General features: G+C 38.8%; 1 protein-coding gene across 3 annotated transcripts in view; it reads right to left on the bottom strand.

The window, feature by feature from the left end:
* LOC122994928 (glucocorticoid receptor-like) overlaps positions 1-14,106 on the bottom strand; it is a 76,456-nt gene that overhangs the window by 29,106 nt on the left and 33,244 nt on the right. The window lies entirely within an intron of this gene.

Below are 14,106 nucleotides of genomic sequence, written 5' to 3'. Positions count from 1 at the left end.
TAAATATTCTCCATATCCTCAAAGTCAAATGCATCTTGCAGGGAAAAGAGAACATACTCACTGAACAATCTCTTCTGTCATACAGCACAATGTTGCAAAATTAAAATGTTCAGTCTGACTTTAAGAAGCATTCGTTTCAGTATAACTTACTGCATGGTTGCCTTGCCACGTAAACCTCCAGGGTCATATAATCCTTTGAAACTAAGGCATTTTACACTTACATAACACATTAAACATTTAAATATACCACTAATGTAAAATGCAACTGAGATAAACACAACAGATAAAGCTCCCTGACTCAGATGTGACATAATTGATGGTTTAGTCATTTTGATAAGCTCACTTTTCGAGGCTGTGTGAGGTTTTCTTGTAAACAAAAATAATGTTATGTTTACACATTAATGTTAGATGAATCACACCTAAACACACTTTGTGTATCCTCGAGGTCTAACAAAAGTGTTGAAAGCATCTCCTTCCTTGTAAAACATTTGCAAAGCCAAAGTACTTCAAATCCTGCATTGTTTACATCCATGTTTACTAGTTTCGTTTAGTTTCCTGACTTTTCTGGCACACTGCTGCCTTTCTTGGCTCAAGAAGATTATTGTATCAAACCAGTGCCTGTGTATCGTGTCACCCATGTGCATGTGTGTCCTTGTGCACGAAACAAACAAACTGCTCCATAGCACTACTAGAGGCAAGAAACTCCACAGGATGCCTTTAATGTGTAAGCAAATAAGCCAAACCCAATGAAGCCTATTACTGGCTGCAGCTCGTCTGTGCAGTAACTAAGCTCTAAATCTCACTCCAAGCCTCCAATTGTGTTAGACTGCACATTAAAGCCTTGTTTAACCCCCTTGAGAAACTTGCGCGCACATACACAGAGTTGTCATTATCCCAGACTGTCTATAATTAGACTTAAAGTAACTAAGATACCTGAACTGCAGTGTGAAACCTAACTAGGCACCAACATCTATTTGTCAGATGCACTGAAGGCAAAGAGCCAGCATGTACGCTGAGAGTATGTCAGGTTTAAGGGGGTGTGTTGTGGCAAAACAGAATCTAGACTCATGTTAGACAGACACTGCTGTGTAATCCATGACAGGATCTGACAGCATTAGTGGGGCTTAAATCTTTTGTTTGTTTTGGTAACACACCAGTTGGAATGTATATGGGCATTATGTAATGCAGCTGGCTTGCAAAACTTGATAATGACTTTACATTCAGGCCTGTAGATATCTTAGCACTGGTACTGATTCTATATTATCATTCTGCTAATGCACCAAGGGTTGCTTTAACCTATTTTCTCACCGTGGCTTCCAAGTTTGCAGGATAGGAAGGGAGAGAGTACATAACTGAAACTAGTTAGTGTTAGGAGCCACCCCCCACCCCTCTCCCCAAACAAGCATGACCTAAATTCACAGTGGCTGGTGCCTCATGGTCATTGGAAAGACGACCCTTGCTTATGTAAATTGGACTGCGACGAAAGGGGGAGTGGAGGTGGTGGATCTTGGCAAGTGTCCAGCTAAGAAGTTTAGCCATAGCTTAACACTGAACTGGCCAAGATCATTACCAACACATGCAGAAAGGTTCAAAACAGTGGAGGGTTTCAGAATACGTTGCCAGCTTAACTTTTGGCAATGGTCTGAAAATGTACGATCACACTGTTTTGCAGATGGCATAAACAGTGGGGCAAGGGAGAGCAGAGAGCTTGTCCCCAGAGTCTGGAACAGGGAGCATGACCCTCGCAGTGATGACATGATCTGTACAAAAGTCAAACTGAAACTAGAAATATCTTCCATTTTGCAAAAATCGTACATCAATGATTTTATCATTTGTTGTTACTCAGTCATTTAAGAAAAAAAAAAAAAAAGCCATGCACCAAAGAACAGGATGGAGCTGTTCCAAATACAATGAAAAACGGATTAACTTTGTGAACTTAACTATAAAAAAAATGCATCAAGCCAAAAGGTTTATTCAAACATAAAATACATAACAATCTCAGACCTAGAGAGTTTTATGACTAGCACCTAAATGACTGTGCACAGCTCATTCTAAAACCTATTGAAACCACAACTTGTGACTGTTGCTGTTGTTTTTAGTCTCTGCTAGAAGTACAGTAATCAACTTCAACAAAAATCTGACCTAAATTTAACACCAAAATGCTGCTGTATACACAAACTAAAATATGCACCCAACTGCCATGTTACCATTGTTGTGCAACTGATTCAGTACATGCTGTAAGGTACACTGTATGTATCACAGATTACACACCGCAAGATAGATTGTTTTTTCAATAATAATTACAGGATTTCCTATTGTGTGACACTGAAATGAATTAATTCAGCTCATGACCTGTACACACACTGATCAGATTTTATCTGCAACACTGGTGCTCCGCAAATCCTGGCAGACGCTTTGTAATATGTACCCCTCTTAACTTTGGACCGTCAGTCTAGCAGTAGTAGAGTATTTATAGAAGCGGCCCTCTTTGAAACTCAGTTATGAGGAGTAGGGTGTCCTGCTATGTGCTCATCTTTCTGGCTCTCTTGTTACTTGTCAACTTAAGGTAGCTATGGCTGGATTTGAGTGAAGATGCTGTGAACACTAATTATCGGCAGTGCTTGACCTGTGATGGCTCTCTTGGGATTGCTCAGCCACCGGAAGAAAGGACAGACTGCCAGTGAAGCAGGAGATCACATGACACAACCAACAACCAGCCAACCACGTGAAGCAAGTGTCAGCATTTATACAGAATTTGCTTTGACAATTGAATCTTTTTCAGATCATTATAGTTTTGATTAATAAGAACTGCACCACAAGACTTTATCTATAGTATTTTATGTTTAATGTGTATTAGAGAGTTACAACATATCACACTATTCTATTCTAACATGACTTAAGATGCTGGTATTATAAAATGACCACAGGGTGGTGTTTGAATTAAACATTTATAAACCCCCTTACTCCTGCTCTAACTTACACGCTCCTCCCATCCCTCAGCAAACAAGTGTGGCACTGAGCCATGCAGCGCAGATTCAAGCCCCATTAGGAACGCCCTCACACTGGACCAGAGCGCAATAAACATGTGCACTCACTCAATCACACACACACGCGCACACACACACACACACACACACAGACACACACACAGACACACACACACACACACACACACACACACAAAATGGGAGAAGGACTTTTATGTACTGATAAACAAGAGCACATCACCAACAAATGCACACTGCACACGAAAAGTCTGGTACACGTATGCAAAAAAGAGAAGCGGAAGCGGGATGATCCAACAAACACACCCACCCATACACACACACACACACACACACACACACACACACACACACACACACACACACAAACATACAAAATCACCAATATTTTCAGGAGGGACATGAGCAAAAGATGAGAACAAACACAAAAAGGGAGGTTGCAGTTCAATGCCCTTTGCTGCTCTTTCTCCACCCACACTGCTCTTAGCGTGTGTGCACAGTGCGTTTTATGATATTGCGTTACAAGGCTGGTGGTGCCAGTCACGCAAAAGGTCTTAAAGAGGCAAATGTTACAAAAATCTGAGCAGACTGTACAATGTTTACGCTCTGAGGCATGCTGCCAGTAACTTCCCTCACTATTTTACTTCTACCTAAAAAACATCTCTTTCTGTGTGTGAACACGTGCTAACAATATGTGATAATACTGAGAGGCTGTGCAGAAATAGTGGAAGGCCTTGGCAGCAAGAGCTCAAGAACAAAAACAATAAATTAAACCAAATAATGCCGCAGTAGACTGTATGTGCCTGCAGGATTTTGTTAGGAAAACACAATCTTCTGTACATCTACACAAACAACATATTTCTACACAGTGTACAATGTACTGTAGTGCAAATAAAAACCAATGTTGACTTCTCTGCCCACTGTCTCAGCCTTTAATCAAACAGTGCTTCCATTGTACATTTCATTCCATTGTTGATAAGTGTAATCTGATTTGAAATAATCAGGATGTTGATTTGTAATTAATTACTGTACATGAGCATGTCAGCTGTTAAATCAATTTACATCAGAACAGATATACGACTTATAAATGTATTATACAATCTCTTAATGACATAACATCACATGACGAGGCGGTGGAAAAAAAAAAGATCAGCAGTAATGACAGGCCACAACAAACAAACAGCAAGTGGTGACTACATATATGGAGGGGGGACTGTCTGAACTGGGCTGACCTGCTGTATCACTGGGGAATCATATACCAGTGACTACAGTGGGAACCGATGAGAGGATAGTTTTTCCATTAGGATCAAAGCTTTTTTAGGCTAATGTGTGGGAGCAAAAAGTATGAGATGGGCGGTGGGAGAGAGAAGTGGTTTCTTTCAGCAGCGAGATGTAGAATAGGAGAACATTCACAGTGCTGAGGTAGGACACAAACATGGCAACTGGCTGATTTTGTCAAAAACACTATGGTAGACATTTGGGTAAACTAATGTAAGCATTAGTCTGGTTTTAAACTTGCTTTTATTAATGTATTACTTTATATCACTGTTGACTAAAAAGCCTTACAGCTGAAATAAACTTCTAAATTGGGAACTATTTCTAGCTACATCATCTTGCAACATTTTTTATGAGAAACGCAGCTGTTGTTCGGATGCCAGTCTATAAATTCTAGCTATAATTTGTGGTTTCTTTTTATTCAAGCAAACACTGAGAAAGCCTGAAATGGTAGAAATTAAAAAATGTTGATTGTTTAGTGTATATTTCAAGCATATTTATCTTTGAGTTTATTTGCATTTATGCTCACAGCTTAACAACTGAAAAGAAGCAGAATTTACATTAATAAAAATAGAAATATATCTATAGGCCTACATCATAAAATATAAAACTATACATGTATCTACATACACACACATGCACCCATACATTTATACTCATACATACACATTTACAAATACAACCATACACTTACAATCATGCATACCTTTTAAAATGCCATAAAAACAACAATGTACAACACAAACCCAAATAAACAAACAAAAACAGATCCCAAAGACTTCATCTTTTGTTCCATTCAGTTCTGTATTGTACAGTCTGACTGCTGTAGGCACGGTTGCTGCTTTCAGCCTGTTTGTTCTGTACTGGAATAGCTGAATAGCTGTTATACATTCATGTTAGTTTCTGCAAAATATTATCTTTTTTTTGTTTTTTTCTTTTTTTTTTTTTTTTAATGGCAACATTGGCACATAATGAATATCCTCCTACTCACTGATAGTGAGTGGGTTCTGTGAGAGGCCATCCATTATTGGAGACCCACAGAGAAGGAGGTATAATCTACTTTCAAAAAGCAATGAACTAATATTACTTTTTTTTTTTTTTTTTTTACCTGGTCCACTAGCCAATATTTGGGGTACACAGACTCACCCAATTTAACCGAGTGATATTTATTGGATGGCGGGCTTATTTGTTTCCATCAGGATAAAAAAATGGCAACAAAAGTTACCAGTGAAATAAACATATTTAATAACACAATATTTGCTCTTTGCTTACACAGATCCCATGCTGTCTCACTGATGAATGCTCATGCATTAGGTGCTGCAGAATTGCTGGCATTATGGCACTTTGTCATAATAAGCATTTTGATAACATTATAATGGCAGTAATGACACAGGTTCAGGTTTAAGTAAAGAAACAAACCCCAAAGGAGACTTTCCCCTGGGAAAATAAGCAGGCATTAGCCATTGTGGAAAAGCACAGTATTTATTTATTATTATTATTATTATCATTATTATTACTTTAATCCCTATATTTTACACTAGCTGGTATGTGTCCACCCTTTAAATCGAAAAGTTCAACAGGTTTCTGCAGCGCTTATATCCCAATGGACATGCATTATAAAAAACATGTAGTTTATATACTGTGATGTCATACATGTATAAAGGCTAAACATGTAGTGGTGTTGTTGCATCGTATATCCCTCTGCAGTGACATGCAAACTTAAGTTAGCATTTCCACTGTTATGTTTCCCAGATTCCTTAACATGTTGTTAATATGTTGTCCATATGTTTTTATGGGTTTCATGTAAAGGTCCCTTTCTCTAAAGGGAAATGTTCTGGGTTATAACAGGAAGTATAGCGATCGTATTATTTTATGAACTGTACCGGTTGCATTTCCCTGAGCTTTACATCCTCTTTTCGTTATGAACTTTCCCCTGGGAAGTTGCAGAGAGCATTTATGCATGAGAAGAAAGAAGTGTGTTCCCTTCCTTCTATGTACATGTGTGTAAATGTTGTCTAAATCAAATGTACGTATGATTTAGAACTTGAGGTCTAAATTTAAATATGGCAAATTCTTTAACAAAATCATCTTTTTTTTCTCTTTTTTTTAAAAAATGTGACAGAATATATGCAATATGATTATTTGGTAATACTGTGCAGCCCTATTTCTGAAAATCTGTTCTCTGTCTTTTGAGTCATTATTGTGCAATTTCGCAGTTTTACTGTACTTTACCCTTCCTGCCTTTCCCTACTCTCACTTCCTCTCCCTCCATCACATCCGTCTCTCTCACAGACTCTCTCTCTCATTGCTCATTTCCCCTCTTCCTCCTTCCTCTTCCCCTCACCCCGCCTCATCTGCCAAGGTTATATAATATTCGTATTACTGCTGCTGGGGCTGACAGCTCCCCCCCTGCGCAGCCTCTCAGCCAATGGAGTGTCACTACTGGCAGGGAGTATGTAGGAGGTCAGGCAAGTCATGGGATTATCCAACTCACCTACCCGGAGACAAGCATACACAGCAATCAGGGTGTTTTTTTACTGTGTGTGTATGTGTGTGTGTGTCACTAATAGGAAGCTTGCATGGGTGTGTGCGCATGTGTGTTTGTGTGTGTTGATTTGGTCTTTGAATCACTGAGTGGAGCCTTTGGTTGCTAGAGAGGAGCACAGTTATAAAGCTGGCCTTGTTTCAGAAATCATCATGTGATTGTGTGATGGCTCCCTCTTCTCTCTCTTTCTCCCGCTAAACTCCACTCACCCACCCACCCTTCCTCACATCTGAGTGTCTACATCTCCTACACTGTGCTGTCACTTCAATCATCATTTCATAGCGTCAGCCTCTTCTTTCTTCTTTTTTTTTTTTTTCTCCCCTAACTGGAGCAGTTTCAGTTGTTCAGAAACATCCACACAATTTGTTTTCTTCTGTGAAGTAGCCGTTGATTTTGTTCAAATGCTATGTTTATGTATGAATGACTAGGACCTTGTCACCGTGCAATTTATGATTGTTGCCTGTCAAGATGCAAAAGTGGACACAGTTTTATGTTGTTATAATGCAGCAAAACCTGTTAGTGAGGAGGTCAGGGTCAAAAATATTTTTTTAGCCTTTTTTTCACAACGAAGAGTGAAAACAAGACTAAAATTAACTAAAAAGTAACATTTGCAAACGAGAACTATGAGAAAACCTACTACATCTTTTTGTCAACAAATAAAAACTAAACAATAATGACAAATACGGACAAAAGGACAAGTGAACTAATTACTGTTTTAATCCAGTCTTTTTGAATGACCTGCATGCTTCTGCAGGATCCCACACTGTAGCATTCAGCTCCTGATGAGTAAAACAGTATCCACCACCACCCCAAAATATCATAATATCATATCGTAATAAGTTTATAAGAAGCATCTTGCATTCGGGAAAGTTATGTCTCTGTCAGTAATGTTATCTGATGTTACCCGTTCTTGAAAGAAACAGATTTATCGACTAAATCCGGTAATAATCTGCTGAGAATTAGACAAGAGGCTGCAACAAAACAGCTGTAGACTCAAAATACATCTTTTTTTTTTTTAACCCATGACAACTATCTTTCCCAAAGCTTGAACAAGCAGTGTTTGTGCCTAAAAATATCCAAACTTTAACCATAGCATTGGCAGGTCAGAGAACAACTGACGAACAATGTTGGAACAGCATTCACATGTTGGTTGACTAAATTTGCTTCAATTTCCTCCAAGATTGCTCAGAATTGTTCAGAAAACAAGATATAAATTGAGTCTTATAATCTGAATTATTCTGAAATGAAAAGGAACCTTTTCATCCTGGGCAGCGTATTGCCCGCTGGGTGTTTTTGAGCCGCTGTGTGATAAATGAAGGCCAAAGCGAGTGCTGTGAGTCAACGTGCAGGAGAAGTGTAAACTCAAATAGGGAAAAACAAGTTCAGAATTCAGCCAAGCACTGTGACTTCCTCTCACGCATGGAGTGACAGTTGATGTTTGTGTCATCCCAGTTTTTTTTTGTTTTTTTTCTTTTTCTTTTCTCTATTGTGTCTCTTTCTCACTGTCTTTCTGTGTTATAAAATACACTGGCAGATGCTCATAAAGAATCATTAGCATAGCAGCCACGATGACATCTCATTAACGGTAATTTCCACTGTGACTGGCAATGAACCAGGGAACTTTTAATTCCGATTCTGAAACAAATCAGTTACCGCCGTCTTTCTGGCACCTTCTTTTCATCAGGCCTAGACACACATTTCCTCTGTTAAATACAACTAATGTGTAGATGCACTGTGTGTTAATGAGGAGCCTCTATAATTCTCACAAAGTATACTACAGATACAAAATAATGCAAAACACTGCACAGTAACTTGGCATAACGCAAATGCTACAAATACAGTAAAACACATAAAAAAATCAAGTTGAACGTCTTTCCGGTTCTAAATTTCCAATTATATTTGCTATTATGGAGCAAAAGGGCAACTTGACATACCAAAAAAAAAAAAAAATACAGATATACAGACTGCTCCTGGGATCAAACATGTGCCTCTTTCTGGAAGCAGACATGAGGAAATACAGGCGAAAGAGAAAATGAAGCTTTAGAACTGTGAGCGACCAAGCCTCAGGGCTGGGCAATAATTCAATATCACGGTTAGTTTTCTTTCAGTGGAATCATGTTGTGATGATCAGGGAATACTGTGCACACTGATATTGTGATACACAATTATGTTGTCAAATCAGATGATAAGTGTATTGTATTAAATGTTATGAAACGTGATAAGGAACACTTGAAATTATCAGAGGTTTGTTTCGACATCTCGCATAATGTTATTGTGCACTTTAATGTGACGAATGTCAGTGTGATTATTCAACAGGTGCTTCTGTTTATGATAGAAAAGTCATTATTGTTATACTGATTTCAGACACACATCTTCACCCAGCATTTTCCAGCAGGAAGCTCACCTCTCTACACGGCTCAAACCGCTTTAGTTATACAGAAAGCTAAGACTAGAGCGTGTGTAGGCAGAGCAGATCAGCCCAGAAAAAAACAGAGCACAGTAAAGAGATAATCAACCGTAAAGTATATTAACAGGACAGACAGTAAGGCCTTTTTCTATAACTTTAATGTATAGTAAGATAACGTCCACAACAGAACAGAACAATTGAACGCAGTTAAATGGAAGACACAACTTCTGCTGCTCCTCTCGGAGAAGGGTACAGTTTAGGCTAGATGAGGTCGCATGTTAAATCCCCGGAGTGTAGCTATGCTGTATTGGAATGTGGAGCTTTACAGGAAATTGGGCCACATGGTGGAGACCACAGGGAGCAGAATGAAGGGCAAGGGCACAATCTTTCATGTTTATCCCTATTTAACACCGTACAAGAATGTTTATCATGAAGTTTAGCTAAATGTACATGATCCACTCTGTCAAACTGATTCCGTCTCATGTATTTTCTGAAGCTGAAGTTGCGTGCCATATACAATTACATCTGATCGTTGTGTTAACATTTGTCCTAATTTATGTGATCTATTTCTTTCACCACAATACCACAATTGCATGACTTTCTTTTGGATGCACTGAAAGAGGATTGTTGCGAGCAAGCAGATTTTCTGAGCTTTTTGGTAACACTGAACTTAAGTTTAACAAAAAAAGAAATTACTGATTTTTCTAAAAATGCCAACTATTCTGATAACTGATCAAATTCTTTTTCTTTGTAAAAATGCCAAAAAAAATATTTGGTTCCAGCTTCTCAAATGTGAATATTTGCTTGTTTTTTTGTCTTCTTTGATATCAAACTGAATAACAGGATTTTGGATACAAGACGTTTGTATATGTCTACTTTGCCTTTGGGAAATTGTGACAGGCATTTTTACTATTTTCTGACATTTTATGAAGCAAACAATTAATTTAGAGAATCAGTAATGAGAATTATCGTTTGCAGCAAGCCCTAACTGCAATCAACCATTATTTACATTATTGATTAAGAAATTAATAATTTTCTAATTAATCAATTGATTATTCAATCAAAAGGCTCCATAAAAATATCAATGGCAAAAATAATGGTGAATACCCATCATGTAGTCTCACATACAGCTAAACGGTAGCATGTGTGAAGCAGTAACAAGGATATACTGTTGTTTCATCTTGACTTGATTATTAAAAACGATATGATAGGACTACAGTAAGCTAATCAATTAACTGACAAACCATTTTTTTCAGTAATTTAAAACTGTACTTTCCATTCATTAAACCTAACATTTTCTGAAGTCTACTGAGGCCACAAACCCCACCAATCCTCCTATAGCATGGAGGATAAAACAAATGCTCAGCATTATTTGCAGCTGATCTTTAAACGCCTGATTAATAAGATGAGGTGGGACTCTACTGAAGTACCCAACCACACAGCTAAGTGGGTGGGGACTAGGGCTGCATGATATTGGAAAAACTGACATTGCGATATCCTTTTTTTTGTGATATATATTGCAATATGAAAAAATACAGGAAATTTCACCAGATAGATGCACGGATATACAATTAACAATCATAATTTTCTTCATTTGAGTACTTTAAAAGTCTATCCTCTTCTAGCAAAACAAAACCCCCCCTCCTACTTCTACCACACTTGTTTCAGCCCTCTGCCAACCCTCCAGAAAAGAGCATGGACAAGTAGAGAGAGAACAGGTGGAGCGGTATTTGGAAAGAACAACACGCGTCTTAATTAACTTTACAAATGGACTTGTTTGTCGCACTTGTGCTATTTACATGTAATAACGTAATTTGTATGGTCGAAGATAAGCAGGCCTCCTGGCACAGCTGAGGATGGTAAAACTCAAACTCAAGCAACAAACAGATTTATCCAACACATCCTAATTAAACAACCGCATAGGCTGATTGTACCTGCACTCCAGAACCACCCCTAGAAGTATAATATGCCGATTTCGAAAACCGTTACAAATCACTGTTAAAAAATAATTATGTTACACTGTGGTTAAGGTCCGGTTAGGTTTAGGCACAAAAACTACTTGGTTAAGGTTAATGAAAGATCATGGTTTGGGTTGAAATGATCACTTGAAACGTGGTTTCTACGTCCTTAAAGTTATCGAAGCTTCATTGTCATGGCAACAGTAAACACCATGACAATCATTACAGTTTTTTTTAAAAAATGTCCTGACTCGCAGTTGGAAACATGACACTCGTATTTGGAAATGGGAGGTGAACAGCGGTCTCCTGCAGCTAGGTCCACTTTTTGCCATCTAACCATCTAGCTATCCTGAACGCCTGCCTCTAGCATCCAGGCGACATTATCTGTGACAGTAGCCACATCTTATGCATGTTTACAGGCAGGTGATTCACAGACTCTTGTTTATCAAGAGACTTGTTTATCAAACAACCAAAACAGGCAGCGCTCATTTTCAGTTTGTGGTACGCGACTAGTGGGGCCTACTTTAGTTGTTTAAAAGATTGATGAAGTGCAACCCTTCACCAGAGCACATTGGGAACTTATCAAACTGTATCCAAGAACCCTTAAATCGGACTAAATAACATAATATCAGACTGACTTTTCTTGTAGATTAGTCATAGAAAATGAAAACCTTGCAAGTTTTCCCTTTGTGTCAAGCAGCAAAAATTTCTAGCATGACCTGTTTACGTTAATTTGCCTTACTTGACATTGCACGTCCTGCAGTGTGACTATTGCACATGCGCACATTGCAATGTCGATGCTGAAACCATATATCGTGCAGCCCTAGTTCACCACCTGAGAAGATGATTCTAACACCTACACAAACACCTATGTGTGTTTGTGTACAGCCTGACTTCAGCATGAGGAAATGTGTGTGCGTGTGTGTGTGTGTGTGTGTGTGTGTGTGTGTGTGTGATGCAGGGAACCTTCAATTGCTCCCTGCAGATTCGATTTGCTGCTGACACATTGTGTGTCTTAAATCAGATAGATGGCCAGGGCCTGAGGGCACACAGCACCCATTTCCCCTGGTGCCCTTATGTAATTAGCTTTCATTTAGCACCTTAATGTTTTGCCCCCCACACAAATTACCCACAAGAAAGTCTTTTCTCCCCTTTTCACCTACTCTTTCTCTGTCTCTTCCGCTTTCGTCTTTTTCTCAAACGACAAGTTGACAGACCACTGACCAGAGTTCCACTTTCCTTTCTCACCAATTCATGATTTCTTACCATAAATATATATTGCTTTTAATATCACACTCTAATAACGCTGTCATAATGGTATTCAAAAGAGGAAAAGTGCCAGCGTAATTGTTGGCTTTAATTGTCACTTTCCTTTTTGTAGCTGTGAACAAGGCGTAGCAGTGACATGCAGCATGCAAGCCAACAGTGGTTACATAACCGAAAGGCTTCCACAGTGGCATAAATATTTATCAAGGCCATAAACATGTAAATTGTAATGATATAAACATCCTACTGTTGGAGGGAAAGGATTTTACCTGTTATATTTCAAGTCAAACAGTTTGGGATAATGCTCAAACTCTTTTCTCAAATAAGTACTAATAAATCTGTTAAAATGAAAAGTCCAAACACATTTTTCCTAAGAATTTATATTGTGGTACTGTACAATGTGACTGTATGCTATACGTTATTTAACAAAAAAAAGTTTCTAGAGATTTCAATGCATACTGTCACATGAGACAAACAAATGCATCAATGAAAAAGATAGCTATTCATAAACACTCGTATAACTGCCATCGAGCCTAAATAAAGAAAAAGGGAGTGCTGTGCTGTGGTGAGGGGAAAGGAAAAAAATGCCCATTCCACTGTTTGACCTACATTTACTGAACTAAAAACACATAAGCTTTCAACATACAACACAACAGAGAATGAAGGCTGAGCTGACCACAGTGTTGAATGTCAGTCTGCTATATACAAAATACAGTAGAGGTGGAAACTCGATATGTGTACTCGCTATAACCTCGAGGTCTGGCCTGACACAGCTTATGAGAATAAGTGTTTGTGTCTGAGGAAATAGGGAATAAGACAACAACAAGCTAACATTACTGGCTGCTAGCATCAAGTGAATGGCGGCCATTGGCTCCTGTCATTGAATTGGCATTGTATTACTGCCCGCTAGCAACCAATGAACACAATTGGCGATGACCTCTACAAAAGGCTGGTAGTTTTGAATTGATCTTTTTCCCCCTGTACTGTATCTCTGTGGAAATTATGTACTTCAACATTGTAACATCTGTGGAATTTCCATTGGGATCAGGGTGCGGACAGGTCTATAGCCTACAGGTTGTAGTGATTATCTTTACAATTGCTTTCATTAAAACACTGACTGAGCAACTTTACAGCAAGGCAATCTGCAGACCGGTGTGTGCCGTTCGAGATGATAGGTCCACTGAGCCTAATCCTACTGTTGTCAGTACTGTGTTCTCCGCTGCCAACAGGCTGAGTGATGGTGGAAAACAAGTCACACATGCAGGCAGGCCGAGCTAGCAGGCAAGAATGCAAAGAAAACGTCCACAGCAACAGCAGCAGCAGTGACATTAGTAGAGTCGAGTGGTGATGGCTGAGACTGACTAATGGAGGGTTAAATTTACATACGCCCACCATTCCTGTCTGCAAAAAGGTTAATGAATTTGAAGATGCAAACTAAATGCCGCTGAAAGACAGTGGGAGAGCAATGAGAGCACATGAGACAGGCAGCAAAGTGTGGTTGCACTTTGCAATGTTGGATATTAAAACCAGTTCTGAACTGAAACAGACGCCAAATTTACAAGAATCAGTGATTCATTTAGGAACGCGCCTTTCAATTTTATCAATAATGCAATCGATTCTTGATCTTCCATCTGCATCGCTGGTGCACCA

This window comes from Thunnus albacares, chromosome 13, assembly GCF_914725855.1.
Source record: "Thunnus albacares chromosome 13, fThuAlb1.1, whole genome shotgun sequence".
Taxonomy (NCBI): domain Eukaryota; kingdom Metazoa; phylum Chordata; class Actinopteri; order Scombriformes; family Scombridae; genus Thunnus; species Thunnus albacares.
Note: the sequence above shows the minus strand (reverse complement) of the source record. Positions and strands in the feature narration are given on the sequence as shown.